The sequence below is a fragment of the Nicotiana tomentosiformis genome, chromosome 9 (assembly GCF_000390325.3).
Source record: "Nicotiana tomentosiformis chromosome 9, ASM39032v3, whole genome shotgun sequence".
In the NCBI taxonomy this organism is placed as follows: Eukaryota; Viridiplantae; Streptophyta; class Magnoliopsida; order Solanales; family Solanaceae; genus Nicotiana; species Nicotiana tomentosiformis.
This window is the reverse complement of record NC_090820.1, coordinates 15,775,508-15,792,534: the sequence shown is the minus strand read 5'-3', so window position 1 is coordinate 15,792,534 and position 17,027 is coordinate 15,775,508.

Sequence of the window (17,027 nt, the reverse complement as noted above, 5' to 3'; positions counted from 1 at the left end):
CGAACTCGAAATAAGAGTAGCCCGTAGGCTTAGTAGTCGAGTGAATGATTCGAACTCGAAGTAACGTAGCCCGTAGGCATAGTGGTCGAGTGAGTGTTTGCTCGAACTTGAAATAAGAGTAGCCCGTAGGCTTAGTAGTCGAGTGAATGATTCGAACTCGAAGTAATATGGCCCGTAGGCGTAGTGATCGAGTGAGTGTTTGCTCGAACTCAATCCTATTTGCATAATAAATCTCGAAATAGAGGGATTTTCTTGGATATAAGATATCGGTAAAGAAGAGATTCTTTGCAAGTTATTATACTTGTGTTCATGTTTTGCGTCAGGGCTTAGGCTAACTACATGAGCATGGTTCGTTTTGACCATTTGGCTCTTACAACTTTTCCTATTGGAACCCTGTTGCTATGAAATAACTTTCTTGCACCAGAACTTGATATATTTGAGGGCTAATGCCCCCCAGTATTCGAGGTTGATTGTAAAAAGACTTCGGATACTGTTGAATTTTTTCTCGGTTTAGCACGATCACTGGTTGCCTCATTAAAAACCTTGCCAAAAAAACCATTTGGGATAAAATCCGTCTAAGGGAAAAAAAGTGCAACGCGTGCTTTCAGACCCAGGGCTTCGTGTTGAAGGATCCATCTTAGCTCCTGATCGGACTTCTGTAGGGGTTAGTTTTGAAATGTAAACGAATATGGGAGGGTCGTACCTTAGCAGTAGTATCGTTTTAGATGCGACACATTCTGATTGCTTGATAGTTGTTTGCCGTTTATAATACCGATCTTGTATGATCCCTTTTCGACGTTTTCGAGAACCTGATATGGTCCTTCCCAGTTCAGTCCTAGTTTTCCTTCGTTTGGATTTCGGGTATTGAAGGTGACTTTACTTAGCACTAAGTCCCTGGGTTTAAAATGGCGGAGCTTGGTTCTTCGATTATAGTGTCTTTCGATTCGTTGCTTTTAGGCAGCCAATTGGACGAGAGTAGCTTCTTGTTTTTTGTCCGATAATTCGAGGCTAGTGTTCATAGCCTCGTTATTTGATTCTTCTGCTGTATATCAAAATCTAGCACTGGGTTCGCCGACTTCGACTGGTATCAAGGCTTTGGAGCCATATACTAAGGAAAACGGGGTTTCCCCCGTACTAGATTTTGATGTCGTTCGATATTCCCAAAGGACTTAGAAGAATTTCGTCACTTTGCTACCGACAAATTATTTCCCATTGTCACACACTATTTTGGCGGGTATCCCGAATCGACATACGATATGATCCCAGATAAAGTCTATAACCTCTTTCTCTCTTACTTTCTCGAACGCTTGTGCTTCAACCTATTTAGATAAATGGTTAGTCATAAATAAAATGAATTTAGCTTTACTTGGGTTCGATGGCAGAGGGCCGACGATATCCATTCCCCATTTCATGAATGGCAATGGGGATAGGACTGAGTGAAGTTGCTCTCCGGGTTGATGGATCATTGGTGCAAACCTTTGACATTTGTCATATTTTTGAACAAACTCCTTTGCATCTTTGCCCATATCGATCCAATAATACCCTGCCCTGATTATTTTTCAGACTAATGAATCGGCACCGGAGTGATTCCCACAAGTGCCTTCGTTCACCTCATGTAGGATGTAATCGGTATCTCATGGACCTAAGCATACTGCCAATGGTCCATCGAATGTCCTTCGGTATAGCGTTCCATCTGAAGCTAACGTGAATCGAGCAGCTTTGTTTCGTAGGGTCCTTGAATCTTTAGGATCCGATGGGAGCTTTCCATCCTTTAAGTATTCAATATACTTATTTCTCCAATCCAAGGTTAAGCTCGTAGAATTTATCTCGGCATGACCTTCTTCGATCACGGATCTCGAGAGTTAAATGACAGTCCCCGATCTCAACTCACCTTCCTCGATCGATGATCCCAAATTCGCAAGTGCATCAGCCTCACTATTTTGCTATTGTGGAACATGCTGTAAAGTTCATTATTTGAAATGGTGCAAAGTGACATGTTGTTTGTCCAAATACCTTTGCATTCTATCTTCTCGAACTTTGAAGGTTTTGTTTATTTGATTTACCACTAACAAAGAGTCACACTTGGCTTCAATGACTTCTGCTCCTAAGCTTTTAGCTAGTTCGAGACCTGCAATCATGGTCTCATACTCGGCCTCGTTGTTAGTCAATCTGGTAGTTTTGATGTATTGCCTAATAGTGTTACCTGTGGGTGGCTTTAAAAATATGCCTAGCCCGGACCCCTTCACGTTCAAATCCCCGTACGTAAAAAAGAGTCCATACTCCCGATGACGTACCCGATTTCAATAAGAGTTCTTTTTTGACTTCGGGTACGAGGGTTGGCGTGAAATCAGCCATGAAGTCTGCTAAAATTTGAGACTTGATGGCCATAAGGGGTTGATATTCAATATCGTACCCACTGAGTTAGATGGCCCATTTGGCCAATCGTCCTGATAGTTCGGGTTTGTGCAAAATATTACGAAGCGAGTAAGTGGTTAATACGCGTATAGTGTGACATTGAAAGTACAGTCTTAACTTTCTAGAGGCGCTTATCAGTGCAAGTGGCAATTTTTCTGGGTGCGGATATCTAGTTTATGCTTCTCCTAAGGTTTGATTTATATAATAAACGAGAAATTACGTATCTTGATCTTCTCAAACTAGGACACCGCTTACCGCAATTTTCGATACTGCCAAGTACAAGTAGAGTTTTTCGTTTGTTTTTAGAGTATGAAGCAGTGGTGGGCTCGATAGATATCGTTTTAATTCCTCTAACTCCTGTTGGCATTCCGGGGTCCAAGCGAAATCATTCTTATTTTTGAGTAGAGAGAAAAATTGGTGACTTCGATCTGACGACCTCGAAATGAATCAGCCTAAGGCTGCAATCCGTCCCGTTAGCCTCTGCACGGCTTTCACACTATCGACGATGGTGATGTATTCTATGGCCTTGAAGTTATCGGGGTTAATCTCAATCCCCCGATTTGATACCATGAAGCCGAAGAACTTGCCCGAACCGACCCCGAAAGCACATTTCTCGGGGTTGAGCTTCATGTTATATTTCCTTAAAATCTCGAACGTTTCCTACAAATGGGTCAAATGGTCCTTTGCGCGCAGGGACTTAACTAGCATGTCATAAATATAAACTTCCATTGATTTACCTATTTTTTCCTCGAACATTTTATTTTCTAGGCGTTGGTAAGTAGCTCCTACATTTTTAGCGCGAAGAGCATCACATTATAACAATATGTTCCATGCTTGGTGACAAGCGAAGTCTTTTTCCGATCTTCCGGGTTCATTTGGATTTGATTATACCCGAAATAGGCATCGAGAAAAGTAAGGATCTCGTGGCCAGCCGTGGCATCGATCATGCGATCGATGTTGGGCAACGGAAAGGAATCTTTGGGAAATGCTTTGTTCAAATCCTTATAGTCTATACACATTCTAAGTTTGTTCCCTTTTTAGGCACTGCAACTATATTGGCTAACCATTCGGGATATTTCACCTCCCGAATGGACCCTATCTTGAGAAATTTGGTTACATTGTCCTTTATGAATGTGTGCTTTACCTCAGACTGAGGTCTTCTCTTTTGCTTCATCGGTATGAACCTAGGGTCCAAGCTTAGCCGATGCGTCGTTATATCTGGTGAGATTCCTGTTATGTTTAAATGGGACCAGGCAAAACAGTCTATGTTATCGATAATAAATTGAATAAGTTTTTTCATTAGTTCGGGGGTCAACCCCGTTCCTAGGTATACCTTTCGCTCGGGCCAGTGCTCAATTAGTGTGACCTGCTCCAATTCCTCAATCGTTGATTTGGTAGAGTTGGAATCATCGGGAACCACGAAGGATCGAAGGATCCTCTGAAGATCATCTTCTTCGATCTTCTGATTACCTGGTCGGGTTAAAGCCGATGTCTGTGATTGCTATTTGGTTTCTCGTTCCCCTTTCAAGCCCGATCCCTTTATTGGAGAAAGAGAGGATATTAGATTCGCTTCTTCGATGATAGACATTTATCTTGAGGCCGATTGTTCTCCGTACACTATTTCGACTCCCCTTGATGTTGGGAATTTAAGGACCTGGTGTAGGGTCAACGACACAACTCTCATGTTGTGGATCCATGACCTTCCAAAAAGGGTGTTGTATCTCATGTCGCCTTCGATCACGTGGAACTTCATTTCCTAGATGGTCCCGACCACGTTTATCGGTAGAATTATCTCGCCTTTGGTGGTTTCACAAGCCATATTGAATCCATTTAGAATAACTGGTCCTGTAGGCCGAGTTGTTCTACGACCTTCAATCTGATGATGTTGGCTGAGCTACCTGGATCAATCAACACACACTTAACTTTAGTTTTATTCATGAGTATGGATATTACCAGTGCGTCATTATGAGGTTGTATGACTCCTTCTGCATCTTCATCATTGAAGGACAAAGTTTCTATGGGTGTGTAATCTTGAGTTCGGGATCACTTTTCTTTCACAATCGATGTCTTAGTGCGTTTAAGCACCGGTCCCTGAGGGGTATCGACGCCGCCGATGATCATGTGAATGACGTGTTATTGTTCCCCTTGTTCGTTTTGCTTGCCGAAATCCCTGTTTTTAAAATGGTTCTTCGCCCTATCGCTTAAAAATTCTCGAAGGTGCCCTTTGTTGAATAACCGGGCTACTTCCTCTCTTAGTTGCTTGCAATCTTCCGTTCTGTGGCCATGGGTGCCATGATATTCACATATTTGATTGGGATTCCTCTGGGCAGGATCGGTCTGCATTGGTCGAGGCCATTTAATGTCTTTGATGCGTCCTATAGCCGACATGATGGCGAATGCATCGATGCTGAAGTTATATTTCGATAACCGAGGTGCTTTCTTAGATTCGACAGGCCTATCGAACCTACTTCTATTCATCATCCACCGGGACCCTTGACCTCGATCACTTTTTTTGTTATTTTGCCCGGGGTTATGTCTCGATTCACTGACTCTGCGGTTTTTATTGTGCGGTCGGCATTGATCCCTAATCGGACCTTGTTCTTGATTAATATCCCTTCGAGTAACGGGTTCAGACCCCAATTGATCATCTTCGACCCTAATTTTTGATTGGTACTGATTGTGCACGTTGGCCCACGTGATGGCTGGGTATTCGATCAAGTTATGCTTCAACCGTCGTGAAGCCGTTGAACTTTGTTCGTTTAAACCTTGAGTGAAAGCCTGGACAACCCAATCATCTATGACTGGTGGCAGATCCATCTGTTCCATTTGAAAACGAGATACGAACTCCCTCAGTATCTCGTTATCCTTTTGTCTTACCTCGAAAAGGTCCGATTTCCTTGTTGAAACTTTTATGGCGCCGGCATGTGCTAACATGACAAACGAGTCGATGGAATTCAGTGGTAGGTTGTGATACCAAATCATTGCTCCCTTCGAGAGGTTCTCTACGAATCTTTTTAACAACACAAATTCGATTTCACTGTCTTCTAAATCATTTCCCTTGATGGCACACGTGTAAGAAGTGACGTGTTCGTTGGGTTCGGTCGTTCCGTTATATTTGGGAATTTCGGGCATACGAAATTTTTTGGGGATTGGTTTTGGGACAGCGCTCGAGGGAAAAGGTTTTTGTACGAATTTTTTGTAATCCAACCCTTTTATCATTGGTGGAGTTCCCGGGATCTGATCGACCCTGGAGTTATACGTTTCTACTTTTTTATCGTTGGCTTCGACTCACTTTGTGAGCTCCTCGAGCATTTTAGAAATTTTGAAAGTAGTCCCTGATTCCTGCTCATTTTACCTCACTATGGATGGCTCCGTTCTTTGGGCGATTTCTCGAGGTGGACTGGGCTCCAGCCTACTTTGTAGCTATGTTTGGTTCTGTACTTGAGCTATTGCTGCCTGTTGAGCTTTATTTCGAAAATCATGCGCAGGCTGACGCCGTTCTCCTCGACGTTATGTGTATCTCGAACTGCAAACCGAGTGCCACCATGAATGCTATTCTCAGGTTCAGAATATAGGTTCACCTCAATGGCCACATGAGAACTGCTATCTATCGGCACTTCGATTCGAGCTCCAACGACGTTGACAAGTGGTCTTCCAGTAGTGGGTGTCAAGTTGTTGTTCTCATCTTGAAGACCGGCTTCGTTGTCGATAGGTAAGGCCATTTGATTGGTAGTTAGTTGTTTCTAATCCAAAATACTTTCGGAAACAAGTGCAAAACGATGTGTTTTTGAAGATTCGTATCAAATAACTACTGTTATCCTTAGCCCCACGGTTGGCGCCAAACTGTTTACCCAAAAAACGGATAGAGTTGAATTTGTACGTAGTTCTAAGGATATGTGGTGTGGCTTAATACAAATCGAAAGGATAAATAGAAATATCAAGTATGGATTGCAAAGAATGTAAAGTAGACAAGGATATAAAGAAGATATTTTTTAGGACTAAACAAGTAGAATCAAATTAAGAAGTTTGAAGTAACAACTCTTCACTATAGGAGAATATGATGCTTGAATTACAATGTAAGCAAAAACTTGGTCCTTACAGAAATAATAACCATCCCCTTTATAGTAGGGGGATCTTACTTTAGGTATAATTAAAAATGCATAGTGGGAGACCCATGATAAATCATCTTTTTCACAATTCCTACCAAGATTCTCTCCTCTAGTGGGATTGCAACGGCTTTTGTCTATGAGCTCGATATTGACTCGAGTTTTCGGTCTTGACTCGAGCTCTCGATCTTGACTTGAGCTCTCGATCTTGACTTGAGCTCGATTCTGACTCGGATCCTTGAATTGATTCGGTGTCAATATGGGTCGGTCTCTGAATCATAAGTTCGATAACTTTACTTTGCATCATAGTTCGATTTGGATTCGAGCTCGATAATGATATCGAGCTCGACGTTGATCGGTCCCTCGGGCTCGGAGCTTGTTTGTACCATCTTCGGAACCCATTACGGAGACTAACTTCGATTTATTATATTTTGACCTCAATCAATCGTATGAAGGCCGAAATCTATTTCGACCGTATACATTAATAGTTTAAAATTGAAAGAACAATTATATCCTTTGATGATGAGGCCAATGACGCAGAAAGTTGACAAATTGATTGGTGATTCAACAGGGTGTAAAATGTTGTTTTGAGTAGTATATTCCGAAATTCAAAAATGAAAATATATAAAAAAATATTTTCATCGAACAACAGAAATGACAAGCATAAAAACTGATGATATCAACTGGACAGTTTTTTTCTTTCAATAATTTTTAGTTTTTATTGTTGAAAACAAAAGTTATACCCTAGAGTGTAGAGAGAAGAGAGAAGCATTACAATTAACGAAGTTAACTTGGTTAATACTAGTGATTAAGTTAATCATATAAAAAATAACCCAAGTAAAACATATCCTAGTTCCTAACTTGTGCTAGGAATAATATTTTCCAAGATTTTCTTTATAATTCATCTCAAGCTCGTTAAATAAAACATTAGTCTTTTTACAGAATAGTTGGTGAATCATAAAATTAGAAGAGACAAATTAGGCATTGTGGAAAACCAAATCATACTTCATTTTCCAAACATGTACGGGAGAAAAGTAACATTGTGCTATAACCTACAAATTTCCTTGTACTAAATCAATTATGGCATGACATTTGTTTATATATATAATTTAATTTAATTGTTATCGATTAAGTGAGAAAGGTAAAAATCACACGCACATACCAATCTAAGATGTTCAAATTTTCAAAATATTAGTGAAATAATAGAGTGCGTTACGCAAATTCGAAGAAGTCATCACATAGTTACATGTAGAAATTTGCACGTGTGCTTCGGGGTCCTATTCCGAGTTATCCAATAACTTAGTATGAATATCACCCGGGATTATGGTAGAATTATTAAAAACATTCACCTTAACTAAAAATTTCAGATTTTGAACTTTATACGGTCGGAATCGAGCTCGCCTATGACATGGCAAGTTAGGCTTGGAACATGACAACCAAAGACTGAAGATCGACCCCGAGTCCTATCGAGCTAGAACCCGGGGTCAGAATGCCTGTCTTCTAGAACATCGAGTCCGTAATTTCGGAGTCGACCATAGCCCCGATCGAGCTCGAAGAAATATTGTTAGCATAACCAACAGAAGACCGAAATATCCGTGACCGGTCGGGTAGTACGACGGGAATATCGGTGCGTATCAGTAAGGAACCGGCAATTACCTAATCAAGGATTTTTTTTACCTTTTATAGAATTGTACCTAAAGTAGGACTCTACTATATAAATGGGGGTCTGGTAATTCATTTGGGACATTGTAAAACGCATTCCAAAGCAATACATTGTTATTATTTCTCTTTAAGCTCTGGTTCTTCTGTATCTTGGCATCGATCGAAGCGTACCTGGCTCGAGGGTGGCTAACCTTCTAAGGCTGATACTATTCAATTCGTGTGGTTTGCATTTACTTTGTTATTATTTATTTCAATTGCAATCTAATTTATCATTTTGTATCAAGTTAGTCCACGTATCCTTAAAACCACTTACAAATTCAATTGTTATCCGATTTTGAGGATAAATAATTTGGAGCCCATCGTGGAGCTAAGGATAATAATGGTTATTTGATACGGATCTCCATAACACACACTGCTTTCCACTTGTTCTTTGAAGTGTCTCTAATTTAAGGTTAAAACTCAAAATATCGAACTCTCAATAAGCACCCCTACATGTTGACAACGAGTCCGGCCATCATGGTGAAAATAATGACATAGCGCCCGGTGACAAGGTACCACCTGTTGATCCCATAGGAATTCCGACCGCGGGCCCGATTGATGCTAATTCACATGTGGATATCGACACAAACTTGCCTACCGACCTCGAGAATAACGTCTGTGGTGGAGCCCGATCGGCAACTCAAAATGCACAAAACATTAGAGGAGACATTATCAGTTTACGGGTGGTCTTCAAAATACTGCAGGTTCAACATGCGGTGATAGCTCAGTTACAGAACCAAAGCCATGCACCGAGCAGATTTGAACCTGATCCACCCCGGGAAGTCACCCGCATGGATGAACCGGTCGCAAAAAGATCAAATGAAAATGAATCGGGGGCTAACCTCGAGATCATAAAGATGCTCGAAGAGCTGACAAAAGGATAGAATCAGGGGAGAAGAAAATCGAAGCTAATGACATAAAAGTAGAAACCTACAATTCCAGGGTAGACCAAATCACAGGAGCACCGCCAATATTGAAAGGTTTGGATTCAAAGAAGTTCGTGAAAAACCTTTTTTCTCCGAGCGCGGCTCCAAAGCCGATCCTTAAGAAATTCCGCATGCCCGAGATTGCTAAGTATAACGGAACGATCGACCCAAATGAGCATGTAACCTCTTATACATGTTCCATCAAAGGGAACAACTTAGAGGATGATGAGATCGAGTCTGTCTTGTTGAAGAAGTTCAGAGAAACCTTGTCAAAAGGGGATATGATATGGTATCGCAACTTACCTCCTAATTCTATCCACTCATTTTCTATGCTTGCAAATTCTTTCGTGAAAGCACACGCCAGGGCCATCAAGGTCAACACCAGGAAATCAGACCTTTTTCAAAGTAAAGCAGAAGGATTACGAGATGCTCAGAGAGTTCGTGTCCCTGTTTCAAATGGAACGAATGGACCTGCCACCGGTCGCTGATGATTGGGTCGTTCAGGATTTCACCCAAGGGTTCAATGTTCGAACCTCGGTGGCTTCACAGTAGTTGAAACAAAACCTGATAGAATATCCGGCCGTTACTTGAGCCGACCGGTATAAATCAAAGATCATAGTGGAAGATGATCAACCAGGGGCCCCTTCGGGGTCTGTTTATCGCATCAAAACCATGGACAGAGTCAAGAGAGGCATCGATCGTGAACCGAGACCAAACATGGATCAATATCAACCGTACAATGGAGACCGAAGAAGTAGTGGGTCTGGGTGAAACTTTATGAGAAACGACATGAGAAGTGACCGAGGTTAGAGCAACCAGGGACTCATGAGCAAAAACAGCTTCGACAGGCCTATCGGGCTTAAAGAAGCACCGAGGTTATCGGAAAATAACTTTAATGTCGATGTTGCCTCCATTGTATCAGCTATCGGACGTATCAAAGATACCAAATGGCCTCGACTTCTACAATCCGATCCAACCCAAAGGGATCTTAACCAGATATGTAAATATCACGGCACTCACGTCCACAGAACGGAGGATTGCCGACAATTGAGAGAGGAAGTAGCCCGACTATTCAACAACGAGCATCTTCGAGAATTCCTGAGTGACCGAGCCAAGAATCATTTCAGGAATAGGGATTCTAACAAATAAACTGAACAAAAAGAACCTCAACATGTCATTAACATGATCATTGGTGGGGTCGATTTCCCTCATGGGCCGATGATGAGGCACACTAAAGTGTCCATCACGAGGGAGAAACGAACTCGAGATTACATACCGGAAGGAACCTTGCCTTTCAACGACGAGGACACGGAAGGGATCGTGCAACCCCACAATGATGCACTGGTAATATCTGTACTCGTAGATAAAATTCGAGTTAAACGTGTGTTAATTGATCCAGGTAGCTCGACCAACGACATCCGATCGAGGGTCGGTGTGAGCACCTAAAGTTTGACCACATTTAAATTTTTATCAGCTTTTACTATGTAAATAGTTTTAGGAGTTTAATCTATAGTTTTTAGCTTTATTTCAACTTTTTTATAGGGTAACAAATTAAAAATTTATTTTTAAAAAAAGGTCAAATATTATTATTAATATTATTTTATTTTTGTTTAAAGTAAAAAAAACCAAAAAATTAAATTAAAAATAAAATAATAATAAAAATATTTCGGGTGGAAGTAAAAAAGAGAGGGAAAAGAGAAGTAGGGAATTAAAAAATAAAAGTAAAGGTAGGTGGGAACTAAAAAATAAAAGTAAAAAAAAGTGAAAATTTAAAAAGAAAAGTAAAAAACAAAAGAAGTGGAATTTTTTTTAAAAAAATAAGAGAAAGTGGAAAATTAAAAAAAATAAATAAAAGTAAAGGGATGTGGAAATTAAAAAAAAGAAAATTAAAAGAAGGTGTGAAATAAAAAAAGAAGTAAAGGTAGGCGGGAATTAAAAAATAAAAGTAAAAGAAAGTGAAAATTTAAATAAAATAAAAGTAAAGAAAGTGAGAAATTTAAAAATAAAATTAAAGGAAGGTGGGGAATTTATTTTAAAAAAAAAGAAGGAAATAGGCAGTGGGAATATTTTAATTAAAAAATAATAAAGTAAAATAAAAAATATGAAAAATTCCTATTTTTTTTTCTATAAAAAGAAGTGAAAAATGAGAGAAGAAAGGGGAGAAAAATAAAGAGGTGAGAGGAGGGAGTTGAGAGAATTTCTTTTTTCCTATTCTACGCTAAGGGAATTTCTACTCGTGTCATTCTTTCGAAAAATCCAGCAAGTCATCACCCAAAATCCAACAAAAATACTTCATAACATTCCTTTTTACACGCCAAACAGTGGAGTAAATAGTCGAGGTCGAGGATTTCGTTGGAGCTCCGTTCACTAGGTTTGATGCTCTTCTTCGCTTATGCTTGTTCGACGATCGTCTGAGTTATTGTACCTGTTCTTGGAGACTCATTTAATTGAAAAATTTGCATTAAAGGTTTATTCTTCCCTCTGTTCTTTTTATCTTATTTCATGTGATTTTATTTATTTGACTTTAAACTTTATAAATAATAATGCAAGTTAGTCCTTAAATGCTATTTGCTTAATCATGTTTATGAAAATATAATATTCAAACTTGCTTTAAAGTTGGGAAGATTCGGACCCTAATAAGTTTGGGTTTCAATTGTTGGGATGTAGGGTATTGGTATATGATGGTTTATTTATTCAAATATCTAAAATCATACACTTCTTCCACAAGTAATTCCATAATTCATGGCCTTCACATTAATCTCAAACTTAGGAAAGAAACAAATCATGAATGCGCTAGAATGCTTTAGGCGCACTCTTAATTAATTGAATCATCATGATTATGTATATTCGCGTGACATAATTACGATTTCCAAAACTAAAACCAAGGTATGCGTTCACGCCACTTAGGGCGAAACAACCTCAAAAATAATAAAGTGTTATTAGTTGTGTACATGTACACGTGCCATAATTCTTGACACACCAAACAAAACCAATACACGTATGCGTGATTCGTTTTAAGATAATTCCATAATTATAAATAATCAAGCAATTAAAAGCGATTTTAAGGCAAAAGTGCATAAATTTTCCAAGAACATAAAATATCCAGAATTAGTTAAGCCATGTATAATTATTAAAGAGACGTGCTAGAACCACAGAACTCGGAGTTCCTCACACCTTCTCCCGGATCAACAGAATTTCTTATCCGATCTTCTGTGTTTTGCACACTTAAACAGAGTCAATTTCCTTGAATTAGAATTTTAAAATAAATGGTGACTTGGGACACTGTAAACAATTATTCCAAGTGGCGACTCTTTAAAATAAGATTAATTAATCCCTTTTTAAATAATGTCACTTAAATTGGAAAAACTCATTTGGTCCTTTCCCCGTAAAAAAGAGGTATGACAGTCGTGTTGCAGCTCAGTCTAAAAGATCAAATCGTGCCTGCGGTCCGAGTTTTAAATGGATTCAATATGGTATGTGAAACCACTAAGGGTGAGATAACTTTATCGGTGAACACCGTCGGGACCATCCAGGAAGCTAAGTTTTATGTGATCGAATGAGACATGAGGTACAACGCTTTGTGCGGGAGGCCTTGGATCCACAAACATGAGTGCAGTGGCCTCGACACTATACCAGTTGCTAAAATTCCCAACACCCAGCGGAGTCACAACAGTTTATAGGGAGCAACCGGCCTCCAAGGAAATGTTCGCAGTCGATAAAGTGATCCCAACATCCATGATCTCAACATCGGAGGATCCGAACCAGATGGTCAAAGACGAGGCCAAATAGAAATCATTGATACCAGCCTCGATGAAATCAGAGAAATGAGGGGTAGACGAGGACGATGATTATGGGGTCCCCAGATCTTTTATAGCCCCCAATGACTACGAAGCTACAAAATCAATGGTCGAGGAACTGGAACAAGTCGTATTGAATGAAACACTTACCCGATTGAAAGGTATACCTGGGCACGGGGTTAAGCCCCGAGCTCAGGAAAAGACTAATTCAATTTCTTATAGCTAATGAAGATTGTTTTGCTTGGTTCCACCTTGATATGACAGGGATCCCGCCGGAGATAACCACTCATAAACTAAGCCTAGACCCGAAGTTCCATCCGGCCAATTAGAAGAGGAAACCCGAGTCCTAGGTCAAACATGCTTTCATCAAGGATGAGGTATCTAAACTCCTTAAAATAGGGTCCATTCGGGAGGTTAAATACCGGGATTGGTTAGAAAATATAGTAGTAGTCCCTAAAAAGGGAACAAATTAAGAATGTGTGTAGATTATAAGGATTTGAATAAGGCATGTCCCAAGGACTCTTTCCCTTTACCCAACATCGATCGCATGATCGACTCCACGGCCGACCATGAGATCCTCAGTTTTCTCGATTCCTACTCGGGGTACAACCAAATACAAATGAACCCGGGTGATCAGGAAAAAACCTCCTTCATCACTAAATACGACACATACTGCTATAACGTGATGCCATTTGGGTTGAAAAATGCCGGGGCGCCACTTACCAACCCCTACTAAACCGGATGTTCGAGGAAAAATAGGAAAATCAATGGAGGTTTACATTGACGATATGTTGGTTAAGTCCCTACGAGTAAAGGACCATTTAAAATATTTACAGGAAACCTTCAGCATATTGAAGAAATACAATATAAAGCTGAACCCAGAGAAATGTGCATTTGGAGTTGGGTTAGATAAATTCCTTGGATTCATGGTATCCAACCAGGGAATCGAGATCAACCCGACAAGATCTAAGACATCGAAGATATCACGTTTGTGGACAACGTGAAGGTAGTGCAAAGATTAACCGGGCGCATAGCCTCCCTGGGGCGATTCATCTCGAGGTACTCTGACAAGATCCACCGGTTCTTCACACAATTTAAGAAGAAGAATAACTTCTCATGGACCCCGGAGTGCTAACGAGCCTTGGAGGAACTCAAGCGGTATCTATTGATCCCACCGCTGCTTCACACGCCGAAGACAGACGAACAACTATACTTGTACTTGGCAGTGTCGAAGATAGCAGTAAGTGGAGTCCTGGTCCATGAAGAGCAAGGTACGAAATTTCCAATTTACTATGTTAGCAGGACCCTAGGTGAGGCCGAAACTAAGTGCCCTCACCTAGAAAAGTTGGCGCTCACTTTACTGAGCGCCTCCAGAAAGCTAAAACCATACTTCCAGTGTCACCCTATATGTGTCGTGACTACTTACCCATTAAGGAATGTCATGCATAAGCTCGATCTCTCGGGACGGTTGGCCAAATGGGCCGTGGAAATCAGTAGGTACGATATTGAATATCGACCCCGGACCGCCATTAAATCTCAAATTTTGGCAGACTTTGTGGCCGAGTTTACACCGGCTCTAATACCATAGGTCGAAAGAGAGTTATTAATCAAGTTAGGAACCTCTTCGGGTATCTGAACCCTCTTTACGGATGACGCTTCGAACGCAAAAGGTTCCGGACTTGGTATCGTATTGAAGCCTCCAACAGGCAATATAGTCAGACAATCTATTATGATTGTGAAATTGACTAACAACGAGGCCGGATATGAGGCCATGATTGCAGATCTCGAATTAGCCAAAAGCTTGGGGGCAGAGGTGATAGAAGTCAAGTATGACTCCCTCCTTGTGGTGAACCAAGGTAATGGGATGTTCGAAGTCAGAAAAGAGCGAATGCAAAGGTAACCGGATAAGTTGCAAGTAACATTACATTGATTCAAATAATGGACTTTGCAATATGTACCTCGGGATCAAAAAGTGAGGCCAATGCCCTCGCTAATTTAGGGTCATCAGTCGAGGACAATGAGTTCAACTCGGGGGCAGTCGTACAACTTATGAGATCAGTAGTGGAAGAAGGCCATGCCAAGATTAACTCAATGAGAGTAACTTGGGACTGGAGCAATAAATATATAGAATATTTAAAAATCGGAAAAATGCCCTCGGATACAAAAGAATCAAGGGCCCTGCGTACAAAGGCAACCCGTTTTAGCTATTCCGGAGACGGAACCCTGTTCAGAAGAACATTCGATGGCCCACTCACGATATGTCTAGGACCAGGGGATACCGAGTACGTTTTGGCATGAAGGCACCTGTGGAAATTATTCAAGCGTTGAATCATTGGTTCGGAAAGTGATCAGAGCCGGTTACTACTAGATCGATATGGAAAAGGACGGGAAGGAGTTCGTACGAAATGTGATGAATGTCAAAGACACTCTCAGATGATTCATTAGCCCGGGAATATGTTGCATTCAGTTTTGACACCATGGCCGTTCATGAAGATGGGAATGGTTATCGTTGGCCCTCTTTCGTGGGCACATGGTAAGACTCGATTTATATTGTTTATGCCTGACTAGTTTTCTATATGGGTGGATGCCCATGCATACAAAAGGTTCAGGGAGAAGGAAGTCATCGATTTCATTTGGCACCACGTCTTATGCCGGTTCGAAATACCGGCCGAGATCGTGTGCGACAACGGGAAACAAGTCATCGGCAATAAAGTTAGCAAGTTTCTCAAAAATCATAAAATCAAAAGGATCCTATCAACACCTTACCACCCTAGTGGGAACGGACAAGTAGAATTGACCAACAAAACCATACTCCAAAACCTCAAGAAGAGGTTGAGCGATGCCAAAGGAAAATGAAAGAAAATCTTGTCCGAAATCTTATGGGCATACCGTACGACCTCGAAGTCCAGTACTGGGGCCACCCCGTTCTCGCTGGTTTGCGGCGCCGAAGCTCTAATACTAGTCAAAGTCAGAGAGCCAAGTCTTAGGTTCCGATATGCAACCAAGGAATTGAACGACGAGGCTATGAACACGAGCCTAGATCTATTAGATGAAAGGCGCGAAACAACCCTTGTCCGGTTGGCCGCCCAAAAATAGCGGATAGAGAGATATTATAATTGAAGGGCCAACCTTCAACACTTCAATGTCGGGGATTTAGTGTTAAGTAAGGTCACACTAAACACCCGAAACCCCAACGTAGGAAAGTTGGGGATGAACTGGGAAGAACCTTATCAAATTATCGAGATCACCGGTAAAGGATCGTACAAGCTCAGAACAATAAACAGTGAGCAATTACCAAACAACTGGAACATAACTCACTTGAAGTAATACTACTGTTAAGGTATGACCCTTTTCACTTCCTTTTATTTATTTACATTACGAACTAACACTTGCATGCAATCATCAAAGAACGATACAATCTTTAGGCCTGAAAGCACGCGTTGCACTCTTTCTCCCTTGAACCGGTTTTGTCCCAAATGGGTTTTTCGGTAAGGTTTTTAACGAGGAAACAGTAAATCGTGCTAACTTAGAATTGAATGCCAGTTATGAACTGATATCGAAGATCACGATAACAGTATTCGAGGCCTCTCTACGCTCAGACCCGAACACTAGTGGCATCACCCTCGGATAACGACTTTAGCAAGGAAGGAAACTTTATGATTGAATGGTCTCGGCTCGATCTTTAGGATTTACTATAAGGGCCAAATGGTCAAATGAACCATGCCCACATAGACTACTCAAGCTCTGGCACAAAACTTGTACACATGTGTAACTATTACGCACAAGAATAAAAGAAGTTTATACCTTACGGATAAATATCTTGTCCCTTAAAGAATTTCTCTTTTTCTTTTCCTCTTAAGGAATTTCTTACATTCGATCCCCTAAAGGTATCGATCCCAAGGGCCGCCTTTATCCGGGTTCAAACGATCATTCCCAAAAGGGGACTACCGTCCAAAAACAAACTCAGATGGCTTGGGCTATCGGAGCCCGGGGGCACGAGACCTATTAGGCAACGCCCGAACCTTAAAGGCTAGGGCCATTCCCATCCAGGGACTGTTATCTTAGGCAATCTCGTATAACTC